This window comes from Trachurus japonicus, chromosome 23, assembly GCF_045865225.1.
Source record: "Trachurus japonicus isolate A0001 chromosome 23, Traja_1.0".
Classification (NCBI taxonomy): Eukaryota; Metazoa; Chordata; class Actinopteri; order Carangiformes; family Carangidae; genus Trachurus; species Trachurus japonicus.
Genome location: NC_140929.1, coordinates 4561218 through 4587754, shown reverse-complemented (window position 1 = coordinate 4587754; position 26537 = coordinate 4561218). Strand labels below are relative to the sequence as shown.

The 26537-nt window shown below is 43.0% G+C and overlaps 1 protein-coding gene across 3 annotated transcripts in view; it reads right to left on the bottom strand.

Moving 5' to 3' along the window:
• Window positions 1–26537, bottom strand: part of plxnb2a.1 (plexin b2a, tandem duplicate 1) — a 238452-nt gene that overhangs the window by 127465 nt on the left and 84450 nt on the right. For 2 of the 3 annotated variants that reach the window (XM_085769977.1, XM_085769979.1), the window contains exon 3: window positions 19827–19879. The exons of the other annotated variant lie outside the window; for it this stretch is intronic. The gene's annotated coding sequence lies outside the window, so the exon portion shown is untranslated. The remainder of the gene's footprint in view (window positions 1–19826; window positions 19880–26537) is intronic. 3 annotated transcript variants of the gene reach the window in all.

Below are 26537 nucleotides of genomic sequence, written 5' to 3'. Positions count from 1 at the left end.
AGTTGTGACATCACAAAGTGACAGGAAGTCCTGACAGCTGGTTTTAAGGCTCAGTTTCTGAATCCAGGCTGTGTGCATTTCTCTGTGGACTGAGGCTTTGATACTTTCACAGTATTAATATAGAACCTAGAGCTGCTTTATAATCACACTACACATGGACATCTACCTTTATACTGTATGGAGCTTTAACACAAACATCTACCTTTATACTGTATGGAGCTTTAATACAAACATCTACCTTTATACTGTATGGAGCTTTAACACAAACATCTACCTTTATACTGTATGGAGCTTTAATACAAACATCTACCTTTATACTGTATGGAGCTTTAACACAAACATCTACCTTTATACTGTATGGAGCTTTAACACAAACATCTACCTTTATACTGTATGGAGCTTTAATACAAACATCTACCTTTATACCGTATGGAGCTTTAATACAAACATCTACCTTTATACTGTATGGAGCTTTAACACAAACATCTACCTTTATACTGTATGGAGCTGTAACACAAACATCTACCTTTATACTGTATGGAGCTTTAACACAACCATCTACCTTTATACTGTATGGAGCTTTAATAGAAACTGTAAATCCTCCTGTTTCTCCTGTGTTGTGTTTTCCTCCTCTGTCACTAACTGTGTGTCGGAGTCGGAGCAGCTGCTGATTTCAGATCAGCTCTCACCTCCATCATCTCGTCGTTTCCCTCAGACTGATAGTTTATGAAAAAGGGAACTGGCGACATAAATATACAGCTCAATGTGGAGGGAAGAGGGAATGCTAATTCACCTGGGAAGACTGTGAGTGTGTGTGTGTGTGTGTGTGTGTGTGTGTTGACTCTCACAGTGAGGGGTGTGTCTGGTGTTGTATTTCCAATCTGTGGTTTGAATAGTGAGTCCGAGAACACACTTGACTGCCGTAATGAGCTACTCTCAGTGTGTGTGTGTGTGTGTGTGTGTGTGTGTGTGTGTGTGTGTGTGTGTGTGTGTAAACAGGCTGAATCCAGAGCATTATGGGTACAAAAGGAGGGGGTGAAAAGAAATAAAGAAAGAAAGAGTGAAGATAAAAGTAAGAGAAACTCCCGAGCGCTGAATGAAGAACAAGAATCCTTGGAGTTTCACCTCCTCCTTCCTCCTTTTTCTCCCCTTTTATTCCTCCTCTCTTGTCTGTGCAAACACTCTCCCTCCCTCCCTCCTTCCCTCCTCCTCCCACCGTCTTTTTCAACTGCCCTCTTTATCTCCTCGTCTTCCTCCTCATCTTTCTCCCCGCTGAAACACAAAACCCTTGTAATCCTCCTGATCCCGGCCAGTCCAGAGGGGACGGGCGGAGACACGGGCGAAGAGAGAGAGAGGCTGAAGAGGGAAGAGAGAAGAGAGAGAGGAATGGAGAAGAGGAAAGAAAGAAAGAGGGAGGGAGGAGGAGGAGGAGGAGGAGGAGGAGGAGGAGTGGACTGAAACACAAACGGATGGTATTTAGTATTTGTGCCTCTTGTTTTATTCATCGTTTACAAATTCTGCTAATCTGTCGGGTTTCATCACTTTTCGGTGCACGAAAAGAGAAGAGAAGAGAAGAAAAGAGAGGAGAAGAAAAGAGAAGAAAAGAAAAGAAAAGAAAAGAGAAGAGGAAAAGAAAAGAAAAGAGGAGAGGAGAGGAGAGGAGAGGAAAAGAGAAGAGGAGAGAAGAGAAGAGAAGAGAAGAGGAAAAGAAAAGAGAAGAAAAGAGGAGAGGAGAGGAAAAGAGGAGAGGAGAGAAGAGAAGAGAAGAAAAGAGAGGAGGAGAAGAGAAGAAAAGAGAAGAGGAGAGGAGAAGAGAAGAGGATAGAAGAGAAGAAATGAAAAGAAAAGAGGAGAAGAGAAGAGAAGAGAAGAGAAGGAGAGAAGAAAAGAGAAGAGGAGAATAGAAGAGAAGAAAAAATAAGACGAGAAGAGTAGAGGAGAGGAGAAGAAAAGAGAAGAGAAGAGAAAAGAAGAAAAGAAAAGAAAAGAGAAGAAAAGAAAAGAGAGGCCGTTGAAATCACAGCAGCAGCTGAGTCGACACAAATAATCAGAAACACAAACAGAGTCTCTGATTGTTTCACTCATCACTTTGTTTTCTGCTCTAAGATGCGTTCAGGACACGTTGTGCACATTTTTAAAGGGATAGTTCAACATTTTGGCAAATTGGCCCATTGCCATAATCCCTATAGTCATAGCAGTAGGTTCGTTACCTTTAATTGTCGGTGCAAGCTATTTTTAGAACGGCGGAGCAGAGCCGTGAGCTGCTCAGAGCTACGCTACAGAGGCTCATGGGATTTCTTGGTTTCCCTCATCAAACTCATCAAATACACAATCCAACAACTCCACAACGCTCTGGTGGACAAGTTGTGACCTGCACATTCACCACGCTATGAGATAATAACACAACGTTACCAGACAGAGTTGTTTTAGAGGGAAATTCATGCAGAGACTGTTGATGAAAAACTGTCCCTGAAGGGACAGCGCATCAAGCGATTTTGCATGAATTTCCCTCTAAAACAACTCTGTCTGGTAACGTTGTGTTATTATCTCATAGCGTGGTGAATGTGCAGCTCACAACTTGTCCACCAGAGCGTTGTGGAGTTGTTGGATTGTGTATTTGATGAGTTTGATGAGGAGAAACCAAGAAATCCCATGAGCCTCCGTAGCGTAGCTCTGAGCAGCTTGTGGCTGCTCAAAGCTATGCCAATTTGCCAAAATGTTGAACTATCCCTTTAACCCCGGTGTGAACAGAACTAAACAAGGCCTTAATGAAGCTTTTAGTGGAGACAGCGAGATAAATCAACAAGTTGGATCAAAGCAGTCGGACTCACGACCACCTGTAGGCAGGAGAAGAAACAGCTTCCATCAGGTGGTGGCAACGACACACACACACACACACACACACACACACACACACACACACGCACACACACACACACACACAAACAGGTCTTTAATGGAGGTTCTACCAAGACAGATGAAACGGCTGATGAGCTGTGACTCGGAGGGACGAAGAACAAAGGCTCCTCTCTCCTCTTCCTCACCGCGAGCTCTTGGTTTACATCTGAGGAGCCGTCGACGAATCAAAGTCCACCTGCTTTTTTTTTTTTAACTCTGCAATTCATTTCGGGGGGTGAAAGTGGACGAGTATTTGGTGGCAGACAAGAACCCATCAGAGCATAGCTATCAGGTGGCTGCAGGACACACACACACACACACACACACACACACACACAGTCGTCTACTCGTCGGCTGATAATAACAGTCTGTTAGCGGCTCCTTCTCTCAATCCAATCACGACGTGATTTAAAGGCAGCAAAGCGTCTCAGGCGACTGGAACTGTTTACATCACATTTTCTCCTGATTTCGCCGCCGCCACCGCCGCTGTCTGTCTGTCGTTTGGTTGGTTGGTTGGTTGGTGTGTGTGTGTTTTCTACACGGCTGAGCGCTCACCTCCGGGCGCCGCCACCGCCGCCGCAAAACTGTGATTTTAAAGACTGACATCTCGCACCGAGAGTGAATTTCCTCCTGCTGAAGAGGAGCGGATTTCACCTCTGGCTGTCGACGTGTTGTTAAAATTAGAGGAAATAAAAAGGAGGAAGTAATTAAAAGTGAAGCAGGAGGAGAGAAGGAGGGAGAAGGAGGGAGAGATGAGGTTATCTCAGTTAATAGTTGAATAATTTGGAGAAAAAAATCGAGATCAGATCTGGAGTTCATCCAAAAATAAATCCTATTTTCATCTTTGACCCTGAACGCATCACGACCTTTTGACCTGACTCTTTAGTCTAGTAGAGAGGGGGGGATTCCCATGCACCCGAAATATATATTTTTCTAACTTCGCTTTTTGTAATCCTTCAGGTGTCTAGTAAATGAATTTTGATGATCCCCCGCGCCAGTTATTGTCCATGCAGATTTTTTTTGACCATCTTTTGTGGCCATACTGGATTTCCGACTGTGAAAAATGAAAATCTATAGCTCCTGAACTATACATCCTACAGAGACAACTGACCCCATTTTCTTTTTGTCTTGGCATGAGGAATTGGTAGAGATGAAGATTCTTTGTCCAGAGCAATCTGGCTCAGGAGGGATTCTGGACTGGACTCTGGAGCTGGACTACTGACTTCAGATTACAGGGATTACAGTCCAGAGAATCTAGAATCCAGTGATCCAGTGAGTCCAGAGACTTGAGTCTGTAGATTTACAATCATGGCCTTTTGACCCGACTATTTGTTCAGAGTAAAGGATCCAAAAACTTCAGTCCAGAAACCAGAACTCCAAGTCAAGAGTCAAGAGTCAAGAATCGGGAAGCTATACAGAGTCCAGAATCCAGAGTCAGCAATCCAGCTCAAGAGTCCAGTCCAGAATCCAGAACACAGAGTAAACAAACCAAATCCATAGTAAAAAATAAATAAAAAAGAGACAAAGAGACAAAGAGACCAGAATCCAGAATACAAGAGATGGTGATCCAGAATCTAGCTCCAGAGTCCAGAGACTAGAGTCTGTCGATTTAAGATCAGAATCCCGAACCCAGAGTCACAAATTTCCGAGTCAAGTCCAAGTCAAGAATCCAGAATCCTCTGGAATCTAGTCTCTGAAATCTGAACTCTAGAGTCTAAAATCCAGAATCAAGAGTTTAGATTTCAGAGACGAGACCAGAATCCAGACTCCAAAATCCAAAGTCAAGAATGCAGGATTGTAAGTCTCGAGTCCAGAGTCCAGAATCCAGAGTCTAGAGTTCAGATTTCAAGGACTTTAGTGTTGAAAGTCAAGAATCCGGGATCCAAATTCTCATGTCCAAAATCCAAAGTCAGGAATCCAGAATCCAGGATTAAGGGTCGTTGTTATGATTCTGACCAGCAGGAAGTTGATTTAACTTCCTGTTTTCTTGTTGAACCGAGGCCTTCGGTTTAGAAATCTGCGACTGCATCAGTTCAGTTTGTTATTTCTTTGAATCAACTTTAAACGACCCGACCGCCTGTTGTCCTCATTCTGGATCTCCACCTTTCAAAAGCTCTGATTGGTTCAGTCGCCTCCACAGCCGCAGGGCAGCGGAGGGGAGGCAGTGAGGAAGAAGAAGAAGAAGACGAAGAGGAGGAGGAGGAGGAGGAGGAGGGTGGACATCAATGAGAACCACACCAAAAAAAACCCCACTGGCCTTTTTTCCTCCTTTTACTGATTTTCACTCCGGTTTACGCTCCACATTGATTCGTCACCGTCTAATATCTCACCTCAAAAGCCTGTTTCAGCAGGAATTACTCCACATCAGGAGCTAATGACCGTATTTCATGGGACTTTTAAGGGCTAAGTCGCTTTAAAAGTTCGAGGGAACAAGATTTTTCAGAGAGAAAACTGCATCCTTTACGATAATTTTTACAACCTAAAATGCTCTAATTTAACCGAGGAGCTTTTTTCTTTTAACAGGACGGAGAAACGACCCTTAATGACAAAAACACACATAGGGAGGAGCCGTGTGGTTGGAAACAATTGACTCTTGTTGCACAATACAAGAAAATATACGAGAAACAAGAGGGAACAAAAAAAAAGCAAAAAAGAATAGCAAACTCTGACAGGAAAGCAGGAGACAGAGGAATTGGTTTAATTCAAAACGATGACAGTGAATGATTCAGGAGATCAAAATGATCCAGGAGATTAAAAATTCAGCCTGAAGCAAATATGAGGGTGAGAAGGCGAGATAGGAGCAACGGCAAAAAAAAAAAAAAAAAAAAAAAAAAAAATCTTTAGAAAGTATTTTCATTATCTTATTCAATCCTTCCTGAAGCTTTTGGAAACTGTTTGAATAGTTGAACAGAGGAAGCGTATGCACTCGTGTTCACTCTCACACACACAGATACACACACACACAGATGTAGCTCTAAGGGAAGATAATCTTTAGAGAATAATTTTATTCTCCTATTAAATCCTCCCAGATGCTTCCGAAGAAACGTCTGAACGAGGAGGGGGAATGAAACGTATGCACCACACACTGTCGTCGGCGTTCACGCTTCCTGATGAAGAACGAAACGCTCGTTTGTCACGGGCCACAACATCATCACACACACACACACACACACTGCAGGAAAGGATGGATGTGTGTGTCTGTGTGTGTGGACGGACAGATGTGTGTCGTTGTAATTATCTTGATGCTTTTAATGTAACTGCACTTGATGTGTCGATGCTCTTTCATTACCCCAGCCTGTGTGTGTGTATGTGCAAAATATAAGTGTGAGTGTGTATATGTGTATGTGTGTGTGTGTGTGTACTTCTACACTCTCTCTGTGCTGTGACATCCTAGTTCATTAATTTTGACGGTGCTGTATAAACTTTAAACTCCTCACAGCTCCCGTGTGGCCCAACATGTTTCCATGCAGATCAAACCCAGCACTCATCTCCCAGAGTGGTTATGTGTGTGTGTGTGTCTGTGTGTCTGTGTGTGTGTAGCGACTGTGACCAACACTGCACATCATCATACACAAACATTAAAGAGTCACTGAGGGCTCAAACTAATGATCATTTTCATCATGAATTAATCCGTCAGTCCTTCGCTAATCAGCCCGTAAACACACGTTCCTCAAGACAAAATGTGCATGACGTCTTATTACTTTGTTTGTGTCGTCTAAATGTTTAATTATACACATTTAGACGACATAAAAACTAAATTTACAATGAAACAAAACAGAGAAAATCATCAAATCTGAAAAGCCGAAGAAAGAGAGTGTTTAAATTCCTGCGCAATCAGTGACATAGGAGAGCCGATATGCTAAACGTTAATGTGAGCATGCTAACGTGCTAATGTTTAACAAGTTTAACGTTCACTGTTTTCATTTGTGTCACACGTTTCATGTATTTGACACTATATATAGGCTATACGTGTAAAACAATGGACACTTCCCACGCTTAACAGACGCCATCTTGGCTAGGTACGTAGCGGAACAATTTGAGACACGGCCGCCATCGTTTGGTGTTCAAGCATGCTAACGTTGGCTACCTACAGTAGCATGGACGATTGGGACGTCATTTTAGATTTGCAGGTTATCTGATCATAAACACATTCAAAGTATGGGAAAATCTTGACTTTTGACCTCATTTATGCAAATTTAGTACAATGAGAGAGGTGATGTGTTCAAGTTCAAATGACAATTTTGAATTTAGAACAACAACAGAGCAACATAACAGAACAAAAACCGATTAATTGATTAATGACTTCAATCTGTCAACAACAAGCTGCCATGTTGCCACAGGAACACTTCACACCTGTGTTAAAAAAAAAAAAAAATTAACACAAATGAGGTCATCTCGTCCTCACATCTTCACTTTTATGTTCGTCACATCAGTGAAACACAACAGACCGACGACTGAAACACTCACTCACTCACCAGCTACCGTCCAATACACAAAGGTCAGCCCGTCTCTGAAGTCTAACGAGCTCATTAATGAGCTGCCAATCAAAAACATCAAAGGGCGACACCCGGGGAGGAGGAAGCTGTCCATATTTGGAAACAGTCCAAACCAACACACACAGAAACAAACAAATAAAAACGAGGAAGTAACACATTGAATTCTGTTTTAACACACAGTCATGACATGATACGACATGTAACACACTAACACACACAAAAACATGTGTGTGTAATACAACACTTGTCCTTTACTGTTTCACTGTGAGTCAGTGACGCTGCAGGGAGATCTCAGAGAGAGAGAGAGAACCATATGTGGAAGACATTAAACCTGAACCTGTTGCTATGCAGCAGACACACACATATACACATGCACGCACACACACGCACACATAGAGTCAATTTTGGAAGTAAGAAACGAAGAGAATAATAGAGAAAGAGGCTGTGGAGAGCGGTGAAGTAAGCTGTTAAAGCCATCAGAGGCAGGGAGGGTCCCTGCTGTTGTCCATAAAAGCTTAAATGTAGCAGACAGCTTACAGAGTCTGCTTCAGTACTTTCCCTCCCTCCCTCCTTTTCACTTCTCACTTCTTCTCCTCCTTCTTCCTCTTCTCTTTTTTCTCTCTCCCTGGTCCGCAGCGTTTCAAAGTTCATGTATAATAAAAAAACGAGCTGCAGGTATCCCTGATTCAGCTCCTTCTGTGATCTGAGAGGAATCAAAGGAACAAAACAGTCGACTCTTGCTGGGCAACAACAAAGTGAAGCCGTCGGAGCGCGAGTGCACAAGTCGGCAGTAAATATATTCAGTGATATATAAAAAAATAAATAAAAAAAACCCGACACCTCAGGGTGCCAACCACAAACCAGAGATTAACACAAGGAGAAGAAATAGAAGAAGACAATACAGTAGATAAAAAGCTCAACAACACTTGACTTTATTGCTCTTAAAGGGATACGCCAAAATTTTTTTTGCCTCACTCCCGAGTCCCTGACAAGCAGATAGACACCATCCTTTCGACTGTGCGTGCAGTAACAAGGGAGATAGAGCCGTATCGCCCGTAATTAGCTTAGCTCAAACACTGGAAGTGTATCGGTAGTGTTAGCCTGCCTACACCAGGCACTCTTCAGCAACTCTAAACGGAAACCAGCGGGCCGATCTTCGCCTCAGAGCTGACAAAACTCTCCGGTAAGGCATCTTGAGCGGTCAAATACCGGTAACGGGACGAGATCGGTCAAAACGGAGGGTTCAAGCAAAGACGGTTTATTTTGGTTCAAGCTAGCTACATCGAGGGTAGGTTAGCTTCCTATTTCAAAGTAAAAGCACAAATAATATTGTCATGGTTTTCTCCTATGTAAAGGGCAATGGGTGTTTTATTTTGTGAAAGTAACCGGAAGTGTGTTGGTCACAACGGCTAGCTTGAGTAGCGCCGAATTTGTCCGAACAAAATTGTAAACAGCTGGTATTTAGACAAATTAACGACACACTGCTGATCTAAACGGCTACTTTCTCGCCTAAAAATGTTTGAAATGTCGATAAAAGTGATATATTTACAGAGTTTAGAGCTAAAATGAAATCAGCTTCTGACTGCTGATTTCGGCTCAGGTAGGAGGCAGGCTAACACTACCTATACACTTCCAGCGTTTGAGCTAAGCTAATTACGGGCGATACCGCTCTATCTCCCTTGTTACTGCACGCACAGTCGAAAGGATGGTGTCTATCTGCTGGTCATGGACTCGGGGGTGAGGCAAGACACGTAAAAAAAAAAGTTGGCCTATCCCTTTAAATAGCACAGGAGCAATTACTACATCTCTGGTCATGGAGAATTGTCTGATTGACAGTGGACGCAGCACGACTACAGTATCCAGATCTCACAGCAGCTCAGTCGCAGCATGAAAGAAGCTGAGAGAGACAGAAACGTCCTCGGGCAAACAGGAAGCAACCACTGTTGTGTTACAGAAGGAAAAGAAGAAGAGGAAGAAGAGGAAGACAGCTGCAGTGACGGAGGAGAAAAAACTGAATCCACAGGATAATTAACAGATCTCAGAGTTTTTTTACTTCCAGAATAAAAGCCCCCGCTGCCCAGTTTGAGGACTCTTCCTGTCAGAAAACGAGGTTAGGACAGGTTTGTTTACTCCAGACTAACGAGCTGCTGGGAGCCATGTTTATTCAGCAGCTCGTCCGGCCTCTTATTTTGAAAGCATCAATATCTGAGCTGCTTTAGAGGTTTGTTTGGTTTTTTGGGGGGGGGGTTTTCTTCTGGTGGGGAAAAAGAGTTAATGGCTTTGAGCTGGAAATGAATCTGTAGCCGTCGATAGCTCACCTGCTGGAGCACGGACCATTAAAGCCCTAGAGTCCTTATCGCAGTGTCACAGGTTCAAATCCGGCCCCGTCATCCTCTCTCTTTTCACTTTAACCCCAGAAAATCCGGTTTAAAGACGGACGGGCCGCAGCCAAGTGGAACCGGGAGGGGAAAAAGGTTTTTTTGTTTTTGTTTTAAAAAATACGAGCCACAGTGAACGCAACATCTTCAATTACTACATGAATGAGACGACTCAGCGGGACGAGAAGAAGGATGATGAGGATATAAATGATGATGAAGAGAAGGCGGATGGGAAGATCAGAAGTCAAACAGATAACAGAAAATATAATCAATATATAATATAAAGGGATAGTTCAACATTTTGGCAAATTGGCCCATTGCCATAATCCCTATAGTCATAGCAGTAGGTTCGTTACCTTTAATCTGTCGGTGCAAGCTATTTTTAGAATGGCGGAGCAGAGCAGCGAGCTGCTCAGAGCTACGCAATACGGAGGCTCATGGGATTTCTTGGTTTCTTGGTTTCCCTCATCAAACTCATCAAATCACACAATCCAACAACTCCAAAACGCTCTGGTGGACAAGTTGTGACCTGCACATTCACCACGCTATGAGATAATAACACAACGTTACCACACAGAGTTGTTTTAGAGGGAAATTCAGAGACTGCTTGATGAAAAACTGCCCCCGACGGGAATGTGCATCAGCGGTTTTGCATGAATTTCCCTCTAAAACAACTCTGTCTGGTAACGTTGTGTTATTATCTCATAGCGTGGTGAATGTGCAGGTCACAACTTGTCCACCAGAGCGTTGTGGAGTTGTTGGATTGTGTATTTGATTGTGAGTTTGATGAGGGAAACCAAGAAATCCCATGAGCCTCCGTAGCATAGCTCTGAGCAGCTCGCGGCTCTGCTCCGCCGTTCTAAAAACAGCTTGCACCGACAATTAAAGGTAACGAACCTGCTACTGTATGACTATAGGGATTATGGGCAATGGGCCAATTTGCCAAAATGTTGAACTATCCCTTTAAACATTAGACATCAGTGGATTTTTCTTTCTCATTTGGATCAAATTAAGTGGAAACTGGGTGAAACTACAAATATGGAGAAGAGAGATGAGGCTCAACAAGCAGCAGCTGAGTCAACAAACGACTCTACTGAAGTAAATTCAAGAAATAAAACGCTTGTATGGACGTTCACTGCAAAACCGAGTCAAACAGCAGGGCGACCTTTCTTCTCCTCCTCCTCTTTCTCCTCCTCCTCCTTCTCCTTCTCTTTCTCTTTCTCCCTCTCCTTCTTCTCCTCCTCTGAGCCAACGCGGTGCGACTTGGAGCAGCTCAAAGAAAAAGAAGCATGAAGCTTTTCCAGCGCGGTGACGAGACAGAGGCCACACTCCGCTGGCGAACACAGAAAAGAAAATACTGGAAACCACACACGAGCATCCACTCACACACGCACACACACACACACACACACACACACACACACACTGACACACACATTTATACACGCACACACACTCTAAAGTACAGGCAATGATCCTGAAACTATTCAATCTCTCCACACACACACACACACACACACACAGACACACAAACACCACAGAACCAGTTGGCAGCTGATAAAAGTCGCTCCGAATCATCAACTTTGCCTTCTAAAGTCTCTCTCTCTCTCTCTCTCTTTCCTATTCGCTCACTGACTCCACTTTTCTTTTCTTTTCTTTCCCTTCTTTCTCTTTTCTTCTCTGTTTTTTCCTTCCCTTTTGTTTTCCAGCTTTCATCCCTCTTGGCTTCCTTCCATCCATTTACTTTTTTTTTTCTCTCTCTCTCCAGGTTTTTCCACCGTTTTCACATTTTTCCTCCACAATCCATTCATCATTATTCTGCACTCCAACGCGTCGCTCACTCACTCCTTTCTTCCTTCCTTCCTTTCTTTTCTGTCCTTCTTGACCCTTCCTTGCCTCCTTCCTTTCTTCCACTCACTCCTTCCTTTCTTCCCCTCCCTCTCTTTCTACAACCATCCTTTGGGTCCCTTCTCTTTTCCTTCCCTTTCTCCCTCCCTTTTTCCTTCCTTCCTTCCCTCCCTGCCTTCACTCTCTTCCTTCCTTCCTTCCTTCCTTCCATCTCTGTCCCTCCCGTCATTCTTCCTTCCTTCCTTCCATCTCTGTCCCTCCCGTCATTCTTCCTTCCTTCCTCCCTCTCTCTTTCCATTGTTCCTCCCTTCCTTTCCTCCTTTCCTTCCATCCCTTCTTTCCTTCCTTCCTTCCTTCCTTCCTTCCTTTTCTGTCCTCCTTGACCCTTCCTCCCCTCCTTCCTTTCTTCCACTCACTCCTTCCTTTCTTCCCACCATCCTTCCCCTCCCTCTCTTTCTACAACTTTGGGTCCCTTCTCTTTTCCTTTTCTCTTTGTCACTCCCTTCTTTCCTTCCTCCATTTCTTCCTTCCTTCCTTCCTTTTCTGTCCTTCTTGACCCTTCCTTCCCTCCTTTCTTCCACTCACTCCTTCCAACCGTCCTTTAGGTCCCTTCTCTTTTCCTTCCCTTTTTCCCTCACTCCCTCTCTTTTTCCTTCTTTCCTTCCTTCCCTCCCTCCCTCCCTTCACTCTCTTCCTCTCTCCCTTCCTTCCATCTCTCTGTCCCCACCGCCATTCTTTCTTCCTCCCTCCCTCCCTCTCTCTTTCCATTGTTCCTCCCTTCCTTTCCCCCATCTGTCCTCCTTTCCTTCCATGTCTTCACTCCTCCCTTCTTTCCTCCTTCCTTTCCTTTCCTCCCTCCCTCTTTCTTTCTTCCTTCACCTCCCTCCCTCCCTCCCTTCTTTCTATATCATTGCGACTATAAATTAATGAGCTGATTAAGGGGATATAATGAAAAAGATGGACACACACTGAATTTTGGCAGCACTGAGGCGATATTTGCCATCTGTGTGTGTGTGTGTGTGTGTGTGTGTGTGTGTGTGTCTCTGTGTGTGTGTGTGTGTGTGTGTGTGTGTGTGTCTCTGTGTGTGTGTGTGTGTGTGTGTGTGTGTGTCTCTGTGTGTGTGTGAGTGTGTGTGTGTGTGTGTGTGTCCACATTTAAAGACAAAAATGGAGTCCAGTCAGAGCCACACACCTCAAATTTCACGCCGTGATACAATTCTGGGACTAAGCCCAAGCACAACAGCCAACTACACACACACACACACTACACACACACAGTCGTCGCAGCAGCAGACATGTTGAAGTGTTGAGGAAGATTAATAGAGAAGTGAAGAAGAGACGACTTGATGAACGCTCCCTCCCACATCCATACATCTCACACTGTAGTTCCACACACACATATAGAAAACGTGTGTGTGTGTGTGTGTGTGTGTGTGTGTGTGTGTGAACTGAACCTGTGCTGATATTAATCATTCACCACAGTTTGACTGATGTGGCTTTGAGAAGGTCAGTATTGATATTTTCTGGACTGAATCTGCTGAGAGCTCATGTTTTGTACCGACGTTCAATATTTTAACAACAGTGTGTACGCGGCCATTTTTATTTAAACAAGTTGTTAAGTTCTTGTGGGACCAAACACATGAAAACAAAAACTCTGTTTTTCTCACATTTATTCATCGATCGCAACCTGAAAGTAAAAAAACAAAGGAAGACCGGAGGGAAACCTGGACAACAACATCCCTCTGTTTGACTGCTGCAAACCAATGAGCAGGATGTTTATGACCATATTTGGGCGTGTACAGAGCTTTTGCATGAATATATTGATAGGTTATTGGCTGATTTTCATTTATTTTTCATATCTCAGCTGATAAGTATCAAACCTTTTCATTAAATCATCATGTTTTCAATGCTAATTATTGTTAAGAGCATTCAACGAGAGAAAGCCATGGCTTTTATTGTGAAAGAGTCACAGGAGGAAAGTTAGTGCTGACCACTCTTTTAAAACATGAACATATTTGACTTTTGTTTGCAGTTCATTCATTTTGGGAACGCTAAAGCTACGCTAGCCCAAAATGCTAGCCTGCTGCAGCTTCAAATTAAAAGCATTAAAATGGCAACATGATGTATGGCTCTTATTGTGAAAAGTAACAGGAAACTGTGAATTTGCAACCAACAAATTCATCAACCTTTACTGCTCTTATAAAGCTAAAGGTATCGCTAATGCTAGCTGAACATTTCCTGCTGCAGCTTCACGTTGAAGAGTTTAACCAGGTAAATTTGTTTTAACTGTGTAATGTTTTGTTTTATTAGGCTACTACAAGTTTAACACATGCCAGTTATTTTTTATCTCATAAATAAGAGAATATTCATCATCTAGAGGAACACTATAAGCTACGCTAGCCAAAAATGCTAGCCTGCTGCAGCTTCAAATTAAAAGCATTAAAATAGCAAAATGATGTGTGGCTCTTATTGTGAAAAGTAACAGGAAACTGTGAATTTGCAACCAACAAATTCATCAACCTTTACTCCTCTTATAAAGCTAAAGATATCGCTAATGCTAGCTGAACATTTCCTGCTGCAGCTTCACGTTGAAGAGCTTTTAACCAGGTGAATCTGTTATCTTTTGCAGTTTAACAAATGCCAGTTATTTTTATCTCATAGCCTACATTAGAGAATATTCATCATCTCGAGGAATTCAGTGCTGCTGCCTTCACCCTTAAAACTGCACGTTAACCTGTCTTTAGAAGAGCTGATACCAGTGTTTTAGCACTGAAACTGCTCACAGATCAAAATGTCTCTCCTCATAAATATTCCACTGAAACCCATCCACATTCAGGTCAAGAACAAAACACATGTCAACTAGCTATCATCCTGAGATTTCTTTTTTTTTTGCTTCCGACAGTGAAGAAAACCACTTCAATTATTTGAAAATCATGAAGAATTTAGACATTATCCAGGCACTCAAGCGTCTGACTGACAACTCAAACTGAAAAGCTTTAAAAATGACAACAACAATGAGTCAGAAAGGTTGTTCTTCAGCTTCCATTGCACGCTCGTCTTGTATGATAAGTTTACATGTCAGATTCCTCTTCAGTTGCATAACGAAAACCTTTTGTTTTCACTGCTGTCTGCACCAGATTGCTTCTTTCTTTGTCTTCATAAATGCCACTGATGTTGCTGCATACTCAACTAATACTGTAAACCATTTCACGTTGCATTCACAGACACCATCTGACATGTTGAACCTGTTAACGTGCCTTTACATAATAATTACATCCCGCTTTTCTTCTGCTGTAACATATCACAGCTTTCCTCAGGGGAGGTATACGTTTAATTTCCTTATTATGCATGTGTTGCTTTTAGTGAGCGGCTGCACGCGGGGCCCCTGTGATCCACCCCGAGGCCCCCGGAGGCCTCAGCCTGAGAGGAGGTCTCGTCTAGCCTCGTAACCCCCTCTGCTGGAACCATCTGCTGGGCTTCTTCTGTAGCAACCGGCCCCAGGAAACACAACACAGCGGGGGGTTGATGAGAAAAGAGGGTTTTTTTGTAGCTGTTGCTCAAAAGTGAGCGTCTGTTTGCGAAATCTAACCATGTGTGCAGTTTTAAAAGTTAAAGACTGAGGCCCCGAATGAAACAAGTTTAAAGTCCAACAAACACTTTGAGTCAGTCAAGTCTCAAGTCTTGTCAAAACAAGTCAAACATCATTTAAATTCAAGTTCATATCTCAAATCTCAAGTCCTGTAACACCAGTAAAGGCCTTAAGACTTGTTCAAAGTTTTAAAGCCAACTCATGTCACTTGGCAAAAGTTCAAGTAAAAGTCTCAAGTTCGGTCGAGTTGTGTCTCAAACTTGCTAAAAGTTTTGAAGCCGACTCCCATGTCACTTGAGACAAGTTCAAATCCAACGCAAGTACCTGTAAAAGTCTCAACTTTGGTCGAGTCATATCTCCTCACAACTAGACTTGGGAAGCCTCAAGTCTCTAGTCGGTCCAGATGAGTCAGAGTCGTCCAAGAGAAGACTAAAGACTTGTCAAGTCAAAGCCTCAAGTCAGTCTGGACAAATCAAAGTCGTTTCAAGTCTCGTCTACAGTGAAAAGACTCAAACCTAAGTCTTTAAAAGCAAGTCTCTTGGGACAAGTTCAAGTAAAAGTCTCAACTTGGGTGGAGTTGTGTCTCTTCACACTTAGCTCCAAGTCTCTAGTCAGTCCAGACAAGTCAGAGTTGTCAAGTCTTGTCAAAACAAGTCAAACATCATTCAAGTTCAAGTTCAAGTTTAATCTCAAGTCCTGTAAGACCAGTAGAGGCCTTAAGACTTGCTAAAAGTTTTGAAGCCGACTCCCATGTCACTTGAGACAAGTTCGAATCCAATGGAAGTAAAAGTCCCAATTTTAGTCGAGTCATGTCTCCTCAAGCCTCAAGTCTCTGGTTGGTCCAGACAAGTCTGAATCGTCAAGTCTTGTCCAAACAAGTCTTAAAGTCTGTTGTGACATGTTCATATCAAAGACAAGTCCAAGAGAAGACTAAAGACTTGTAAAGTCAAAGCCTCAAGTCAGTCTGGACAAATACAAGTCATTTCAAGTCTCGTCTACAGTGAAAAGACTCAAACCCAAGTCTTTAAAAGCAAGTCTCTTGGGGACAAGTTCAAGTAAAAGTCTCAACTTGGGTGGAGTTGTGTCTCATCACACCTAGCTCCAAGTCTCGAGTCAGTCCAGACAAGTCAGAGTTGTCAAGTCTTGTCAAAACAAGTCAAACATCACTCAAGTTCAAGTTCATATATAATCTCAAGTCCTGTAAGACCACTAAAGGCCTTAAGACTTGCTAAAAGTTTTGAAGCTGACTCCCATGTCACTTGAGACAAGTTTGAATCCAAACAAGTAAAAGTCTCAACTTCAAGTCTCTAGTCGGTCCAGACAAGTCTGAGTCGCTAAGTGTTAAAGTCAGTCATGGCATGTTCACATCAAAGACAAGTCCACGAGAAGAATAAAGGCTTGTCAAGTGAAAGTCTCAAGTTGAGTCAAGTTGTGTGTCCCAACTAGCCGCAAATCTCTAGTCAGTCCAGACAAGTCAAAGTCGTCAAGTCTTGTCCAAACAAGTCCCAAAGTCAGTCGTGACATGTTCACACCAAAGACAAGTCCAAGAGAAGACTGAAGACTTGTCAAGTCAAAGCCTCAAGTCAGTCTGGACAAATCCAAGTCGTTTCAAGTCTCGTCTACAGTCTAAAGACTCAAAGTCTTTAAAAGCAAGTCTCTTAAGACAAGTTCAAGCCAAATATCAAAGAAAGATGAGTTCCAGGTCTGTAAACGGTAAATCTCAAGTCTCCCAAGTCATTTCGTTTTCGTCATTTTGTCAAAATAAGTCTCACGTTCATCAAGACAAGCCCAAGTTAAACATCAAATACTCTCAAACAGATCAAGTCAAGTCTCGAGTTACTTGAGTCAAACGTGTATGAAATATCAAACTTCGTCAAACCAACTCCCAAGTCGGTCCAAGTCTTGTCCAGAAAGTCTCAAGTCTCATCCCAGATCAGCTGTTTAATGAGCCAAAGTCAGACTCTGACTCGGACTCTAGAGTCCTGTTAGTTTATATCTAGTAGGTGTAGTTTTATAGTCACATTCCTAGTCGTGAGTTCACATCACAGCTGAAGTTATAGCAGGAACATTATATTATATTTCAGCTCGTGTGATGAAGCTTTTGCACGATATTTTGCAGGAGGAAAATCTATGAAACAGATCCCCACCATCAAAATAAAAGCCAGCGAGGGAAAAACAATAAAAGTGAACAGGGCTCGTCGGCTGTGTGTCGTACACCTCAAATATCTGAGAGGGATGAATGATTTGACCCTGAGAGGAAGATATCATAAAAACCCACTCCCACACACTCACACATACACACACACACACACACACAGAGATGGTTGTATTTGCTTTCATAAGATTTTGAGAGAGTGACAAGCTACAAGCTCCCACGGAGGCAGAGAAAATGAAGCAGTTTATGGGAACAAGACCCATTTGAAAAAAAGAGAAAAAGCATAACAGAGGGGAGTGAGAGATTGAGAACATGTAGGCAAGAGGGAAATAGTGATGGATGGAAGACAGAAGGGAGACGCACAACAACACACACACACACACAGTGACTGGGACACACTTTAATGGGAGTTGGCAGACACACACACACACACACACACAGATGAGCTCAGACCAGTCAAACCAACCGGTCACACTGGGAGTTTCGTGTTAAACCAATAACAAAACTGCCTATAAATCAAATATTCAGCGTTTTTCTCCTTCTGAAGAACCAAATTGAAAGAAAAGAGAAAAAAAAGCCTGTGAAACAATATACAATGTTTACTCATCTGAGGTTACGAACCGAGACAGAAAAAGCCTTAAATGGCCAAAACAACCCTGCAGCCAGTCTGCAGGCGGTAACACAGACGAGGTATTACAGCCATTACTGTGGCGGGTAATCTGTGTGCACGTACTTCATCTTCCCATGTGTGAGGTGGAAGTGGAAGTGTGCACAAGCCCTGGAAATACACACACATATACACAAAAACACACACACAAACCAAAGCGTCTCCACATTAAGAGCACAAAATAATATAAAGATGCAAAAGCCTGGCAAATGACTTCTCCCAGGCCTCGGCTTGTCTGGCATATAAAACGTCTGGATGCAAAATAAATAAATAAAAATCCCTGAAAAGGAGGAAGAAGAGGAAAAAGAAGAAGCAGCACCTCTCTAGGATTAACTACAACAACTTGATGTGCAGGAAACAGTGCGACTGCTGCAGCCTCTGTCTGTGCAGCCGAGCTGAGAGAAATTCAACTCGACTGCCTCCCGGTCAGAAAAGCAACACCATTAAACCGGACCAAGTCGCCCGTGGGTCAGTGTGTACGAACTCCTACCGCAGCGGTCGACTTGAACCTTATTCAAATCAAATTTCAAATGCAAAAAGAAAAAAAAAAGAGGCCTTCGATTGAAATTCTAGTGGAAAACCTGAAGTTTCCAAAGATATAAAACATCTCCGGCTGAAATTGGAGGAAATGAGTGTAAAATTATGCACAAAGCAACAAGAATATTTCCATCAGATTTGAGCTGCTGCTGCTGCTGCTACTGCCTTGGTTTTGCCAGTTTTAGATTTTTCTGCTTCTGTTTTGCAGGATTTTCTACTTTTCAAACTGAGACAAGTTGTCAAGTATGATGCAGAAACATGTTGCTGTTGTCAAACTGGTTTTAAAGTTGTGAGTTTGAGATGCAGAGCGATGCCGAACGCCACCCAGAGTCAGAGACAGAGTCAGATACAGACGAGACAATGTGAGTCCGACCCGAGGGCTGGATCTGTGCAGAAGGTTTTAATCTGATCCACTTCAGAGTCGACGTCTACGCAACTTAAAGCTCCCAAACTCCTGAACCGAGCTGATTAACGTCCCACCGGCTTCACGCTGCAGCAGAACCGTCTCTGTGTGGGTTATAAACACTGGAATTAAGACGCTTTTAATTCATGACACGACGTTTGTTTAAGGGTTTAAGTAGAAATATGAAATAATAATTGGCTTGAAGCTCAAAGGCCCTTTGATTTAAACTACTATCTGTTTCTCTTACATTAAAGTCTGTTGCAGTAAAGACATGATTTTTCTACTCATTACAAAACAGCACACACACACACATTGTCACTATTCCTTCACCGTACCATCCTCCCCTCTCTGTAAGAAGTGAAAGGTTGTGACCTCATCCTGTAAAAAGCTTTGAGATAATGTTTTTTACTGCAGCAGCATCACAGAGTCGAGGTAGCAGCAGAAACTCAATGTAATACAGCGAGAGAGAGTGTGTGTGTCTGTGTGTGTGTGTGTGTGAGTCTGTAATTGGCTGATATGTGAGGAGACTGTTTCTCAGCAAGAATTCATTTCTTTAAAAAAAAAAAAAGAAAGAAAGAAAAAAAAACAGCCTGCAGCCTCCAATTAACCCTTTCACTCACCCACTGCCCCCATCATCACACACACCAATACACACCAATACACAACACAGGCAGCTGCGGCCACCAAAACAAACAGCCAATGGCGTTCATGGGAACCCACGAGTGTTTCCGATGTCAGAGAAGAGGAGGAATAATTAGCGAGTGGAGGAAATGAAGAAGAGAAAGGAAGAAAAAACAAATATTTGGTGGGAAAAAAAATAGAAAAAGACTGGATTTCAAAATAAAAGCTTCTTACCTGCTCAGTGTTCAGGCCTGTTGATCAGCGATGACATGAACCGCCTCACTCTCCTGAAACACACACACACACAAGAAAAAAAAAAAAGGTGAGAAAAACTAAACGAGTGATTTGTAACTCGACTCGTTTGTCATTCGATCTCGACATCCAGCGAGAATTTTGGTGAAACTCCAAGTGATCGATGAGCGGCCCCCGAGGGCCCGCGCTCACATTACAGGTCGACACCAGGTGCCGTATTAGTTACTGATCGGCCCCCGACACTGAGCTGCTGCTGCAGGTTTCCGATGTCGATGTCGACCCCCCAACACCCCCAACCCAACCCGAACCCAAACCCCTCGAGGAGCTGGAGAGAAACTTTTTCCTCCTAATGAAACTCTGCTGCTGTAACCACACTTTAATTTGACGCTGCTGTTTAACAGTGTCACCACAGACTTAAAAATAACTGATGAAGCTGCGGTGGAGGGACAGCGTGTGTGTGTGTGGGCGGAGCTTTAAAATACAACAGACCCATTTAAATAATAAAAATACTGTATGAACGTGTTTAAAAGTGTTTAGTTGCGAATTAAAAGGCAGGGAAACCAAATTAAAACACATTAAATCAAGTCGAGCCTTGATGATGTAATTTCCAACTTTCTGACGTGTCATGAACGCACCATTAGTATAAAACCATTCAACTGCATAACAAACAGACCTGTTTAACATGCGTGTGTCCATGAATGCATCAATACTGACAACACATAAAGGACTCACACTCCACATTAATACTGCAAATAACATTTAATTTGACTATTGATTGATCTATTATTGATTATTTCTGATTCATCCACATTGGCATCATCTAAGTAACTGGCTTTGGCCAAAATTCAATGACATCAAACATCACAATTTAGAATAATATCTTTATTTTTGATTAATATTGAATATCGCGATATTTGATAATAATGATTTATCACAATATCAGCATCACTAAGAGATGAAAAAATGAGTATAAAACAAAAAGTATTACAATTATTCAACTTGACAATATCATTAGTGGAGATATTAAAACTGTTTTATGGTTCTTTCTTCTTGGTTAAAGGGAACATATTATGGAAATATCACTTTTTGAAGTCTCTTTAACATATATTTGGGTGTTTGTTTTGCCTTCTGGCTCCAAAATGTGAGAATTGACAAACTAAAATCTGTAATTTTCAGGCTCTCTAGGTTGAAATCCACGTGGTTTTATGAGCTGTTTCCTCAGTTGTCTTCCAGTGATGTAACTAGGATTCGAATCCTAGTAAATCCAGTGAAGGGGGCGGGGCAAGCAGTGGCTCATTTGCATTTAAAGGGGCAGGCACTGAAACCAGCCGTTCTGAACAGGGCTGTTTAGAGAGGATGAAAAGAGCTGTGATGTTTGATCCTTGAGGTATTTTGACCAAAGCATGTCACTGATATGTCTTTAAGACACCTGGGAACTATTTTAATTCGTGGAAAACAGGCATAATATGTCTCCTTTAAAGTTTGTGGTTTAACACAGAAAAAGTAAATTCACATTATATGTATGTTTGTGAATCATTCTAATATCTGGAAGGATTACACTCAGCTGACTCGTTTGTTATGTAACACGAGGGGGAATTGGAAGACTGTCAAGGAGGAGCTTTCAAAACAACTCCAACCCCCACAATGCACTGTGAATCCTGATCCTGTGAATATCAGTGTAAACTTAACAAATCCGTCTGGACGTCTGCAACAGAGACGACTGTAGAAAAGCCGGCGGATCAAAGTGGGAGAACCGGGGGGGCGGCGGGGGGGGGGACGACTGGTTTATACTCACAGCACACTGATGGCATTGTTAATTAAACATAATTAATTCACAGAAAGTGCCAGAAATCTGGTATTATCTATCAGAGAGAAAAGCATATTACTGCAGGGAATAATAACAAAAAGCTGGAGCTGTGCCTGAGTTTAAATAGAGCCCTTCATCAGGCCCTGAATTAAACTAAAGGCATTTTAATTTGTGATAATACAAGAAGAGAGCCGCGCTTTCTCCTCTCATAACGATAACATTAACACTTATGGGCACAGCGGGCTGCGGAAAATAAAGGCACTTTTTAACTGAGGAGATAAAGGAAAAATCAATTTGGAGGGTAATCTCCATAATGAGACAACCGAACGGACAAAAAGAGGCGAAGTAGCAGCAGCGACGAGGACAAGGAGCGTTAACTCAGCTCGCAGGTATCTGTCTGCGTTCTCATTTCACACCCGGAAACGAGAGTGAAGCTGCTTTTCACTTCGCATTGAGACGAGCAGCAAAGCAGCAAGTGATGCACGACTAGTGTGTGTGTGTGTTGAATGTGTGTGTGTGTGTTGAATGTGTGTGTGTGTGGGGTGAAGTTTGTTTGGCAGCACTTCTAACAATGTTGAGGCCCTCGGTGCTCTCCAACAGAATGGCCCAGTCTGTCTCCACTCTATCTCAAAGAACCATATGCTTCTGGATAGTAGAGCCGCCTCGTGTGTGTGTGTGTGTGTATGAGTGTGTGTTAGTGTGTGTATTGTGTGCGTGTGTGTGTGTTCATTTGTTTGCATGAGTGTGTCCATATGTTCTAGCATCTAACATCCAACATCTAAACATCCAGATGGCGAAGCATCAGTCGACACAATGTTTCCTTCCATCATCAGGAAGTAGCTTGAAAACCGTAAAGACAATAAATATTCATTAAGTTGTGTTTAAAGAGCGACCGACTCAGCAGCAGCAGCAGCAGCAGCACTTATCTCATCATGATTTATAGAAATATAAATATCTATAAATAAAAGGAATAAAAGAAACACACTCTGAGGATGAAACTCACACACACACGCCGGCGTCTAAATAACCTAAAGCAGCGGATTAGATGTGAGATTACCAGCTGGATTTACATCCTCAGTGAAGAACAAGAAGAAGATCTCTGAATCCACTTCAACACAACAATCGGGCAGATGTCCGGGGCCTCGGGGGGGAACGAGGGGCCCCCAGTGGCCCCTCATGTTGGCACAGTGTGAAATGACTGTAAACGCCCTCTGACCTCCCATTAAGGCGATATACAGTTCACTGTGAGACCCCAAAGACCCCCCCTCCCTCCCCTTCCCTCCCAGTGGAGCCCTGATTAAAAGTGTTGGCTATAGACTGGCACATGAGGCATTCATGGAACACTGGTAAGCACCACCGATGTCTGATACGGCCTGCATATATGAGGTGTTTAAAGGGATAGTTCACCCAAAATTCAAATGTCTGTGCAAATCTCACGGGATTTGCACAGACACAGGCAGAGCACTAAACTGAGACACAGGGAGCTTCCGCTACAAACAAGCTTAAAATATAGACTTATTTAATTTTCTTCGGAACAATTTCTCATGTTGGGGCTTCAATACAAGAGGGACATTACAGACGAGCAGTATGGAGGTATTTGGATGTTTTTTGGTGTGTCTTTTTGGACAAAGTGAGCTCCGTTCGCAACCGTCATATGGACATGCAGTGCTGCACGGAGCCCCGCTGTAACTCAGAGAAGCCACGGAGGACTCTGAAACTTCTCCCAGCTCATAGTCGAGATGAGGGTGAGTAGATAATGAGTGAAATTTGAATTTTGGGTGAACTATCCCTTTAAGGAATATTCAGAAAACTGGATCACTGATATAGCCTGAATAAGAGGCGTTCAGGGAACATTATTCAACAGTACCTATTGTCTAACATGAGGCATTCAGGGAAAACCTGTCTTATGTGGCCTGGATTTAAGCAACACTGGTTAACTGTAGGTCCACTCTTAAAGACAGCCTACATATAAGGCGTTCAGGGAACATTCAGAAAATTGTAACATTGTCATAGCCTGATGTAAGGCGTTCAGGGAACATTGTTTAACAGTACCGATTTTCTAAGATGAGGCGTTCAGGGAACGCGGCCTGGATTCAAGGAACACTCGTAAACTTTACTCTTTACATACAAGCGTTCAGGGAACCTTTAGAAAAGTCTGAATGTGAGGCGTTGAGGGAACATTGTCTAACACAATCTCTATTTGAGGCGTTAATCAGGAATATTTCAGTTTAGCAAGCGAGGCATTCAGGGACCATCAAGTAAATTTTGTCATCTCCATACATAGCATACATACGAGACGCATACATCATCGTACAACGTCTGTCGCACACTGGAAGAAGCTGTTCACCCACGGACGCACAAACACACGTGATGATTGATGATCATCGATGATTGATGATGATTATTGACGACGATGTGCAGCCTGTGTGTCGTTCGTGTGCACCTGGAGATTTTGGGGACAGAATAACGATCGATCAAACTTTTTCTACGTGAACGCAGCTGAACACAGACGTGCACATGATTAATAATACAACAACCACGATGTGTGTGTCTGTGTGTGTTGTTATTTATGCTGCAGCTGTGAAAAGCAGCTCTAGTGCCTTGTGCCTTCACAGATTAGTTTCACTTTGTAACTTTCCTCCACTGTTGTTCTTGTCACTTTTTGTTTCTTTTCTTTCCGCGGATTCTAATAGAAACGTTACATAAAGTATTAATGGGTCCAGGTTCGTGTCTTGCAGGAAGTCAACTCAACCTCAGGGCTGCAAAACATCATTTGCAGGGAGAAATGATGAAGAGGCTCGGGAAACCAAGTCCCGGACTGACTGATCGAACCGGCCGACCGACGCTCCCACCACCAAAAGGCAAAAAAGTTTCCATCCGTGGTAATTACAAAAGATCTCTAAATCATAATAAAGTCGCCGCAGTCGTTTCTCTTCCTCCTTCTGTCTGAGGGCCCCTGAAAGCATCCGAACGCATCCGAAACATTTCCATGGCTTTTATTAAATTTTCAGCAGCCATTGTGCATTCTTCTCGGCGGCTCACCCGGCGCTGACCTCTCCCTCTGCCTCGCTCATTTCCAATCTCCTCTTCAATATGATTCAATAACTGCTGCGGCTGTGAATCGGCAAACGGCAGGAAAAAGGCGGGAGGCCACTGATGTATATTATTCTGATTTAAAGTGAATAAAGTTTGCTTCTGATTTTTTTTTTTTAGATGAGAGATAGATAGTGAAATGTGGATTTTATTAGAATCAATATTTTTTTGGTTCGACTTGTGATAAAATAACACAAACAGCTAAAAAAAAAAAAACGGCGGCAGACGGAGGATGGACGCACTCAGCAGGTCCAGATTGTAGACAGAGACGCCCCCTCTGCTCGCCGTCTGACCTCTATGCCAGGAAAACACACACACACACACACACACACACTGTCTGTCCTCGGTCTGTCACTCACTCACACACACACACACACACACACACCACGGGTCATGTGTCATAATGTGCCAAGAGAGACAGTCGAACAATGGCAGCCACGTCCACAGACAAAGACCCCAAACACACTTTCTCCTACCAACATACACACACACAAGCTTCATTTTTGTGCAGTTGAATATGAAAACACACACACACAGACACACACACACACACACACACACACACACACACACACACACACACACACACACAGGGACGTCGTCTTACAGAATTTAAAGAGCACATGTCTGAGGAGACAGATTTCAGTGTGTGTGTGTGTGTGACCCTGTTCTGCCTCAGGTGCATCGGCTCTGAGCTCAGGTGTGAACGTACCCACGACGACGCATTCAGGGCACGTTGGAGATCTGATCACTCAGACAGACCGTAGTCGGAGGTGAATCTGGACCACGTGTGCGTCCGCGCTGCTTCAGAAGAGTGAACGCTAATACGTCCTGAACACACTGAAGGACCGCACACTCCACCGACGTCATCAAATACACAATCCAACAACTCCACAACGCTCTGGTGGACAAGTTGTGACCTGCACATTCACCACGCTATGAGATAATAACACAACGTTACCAGACAGAGTTGTTTTAGAGCGAAATACAGAGACTGCTTGATGAAAAACTGTCCCTGAAGGCAACGTGCATCAGCGGTTTTTCATGAATTTACCTCTAAAACAACTCTGTCTGGTAACGTTCTGTTATTATCTCATTTACCAAAATGTTGAACTATCCCTTTAAAGACAGGGTTAACCCTAACCCCACTCTAATGATGTCATCTAAAGCAGTGGTTTTCAAAGTGGGTCCTTGAGAGGGTTCAAGGGGGTCCCCAACTTTTTAGCGACATTTTACCAAATTTTTCCAGAAAATATTACATTTTTTCTCCAGAAATCTCTCAAATTTTTTTCCAAAAATTCACGCCATTGGCCCTAATTTGACCATACATTGACTACAAAAGTAACATTATTCAGTCTTGGAACAAATATTTGTGTATTTCTGGTGTTTGTTTCAAAATTTTGTCCAATGAGGGGGGCGGTCCGTGGTCTAATTTGTGTCAATTTCGGGGTCTTTGATGCAAAAAAGTTTATCTAAAGGACCGCCCATTTAATCTACCTCCTCTTAAGAACACACCCAATTCATCGACATCCTCTAAAGGACCACCCACTCTACCAAACTCTCTCTGGTGGTTTTAATTACCGGGACATTAAAGCTGCAGCTGCTTCATTCATTAAAGCAGAAGTAAGCGATCCGGTCGTTTTGGCTAATGGTGCGTTCCAGGCCACCACATTCAGGCGCATCCCTTGGCTGCACACACAGCCCTTCATGCCGTTCTCTCTCCTCATTGGATAAAACTTGTAGGATACGAGGAAAGTTTTCTCCTGGGCTCAGAGCAGAGCAGAGTGACTGAC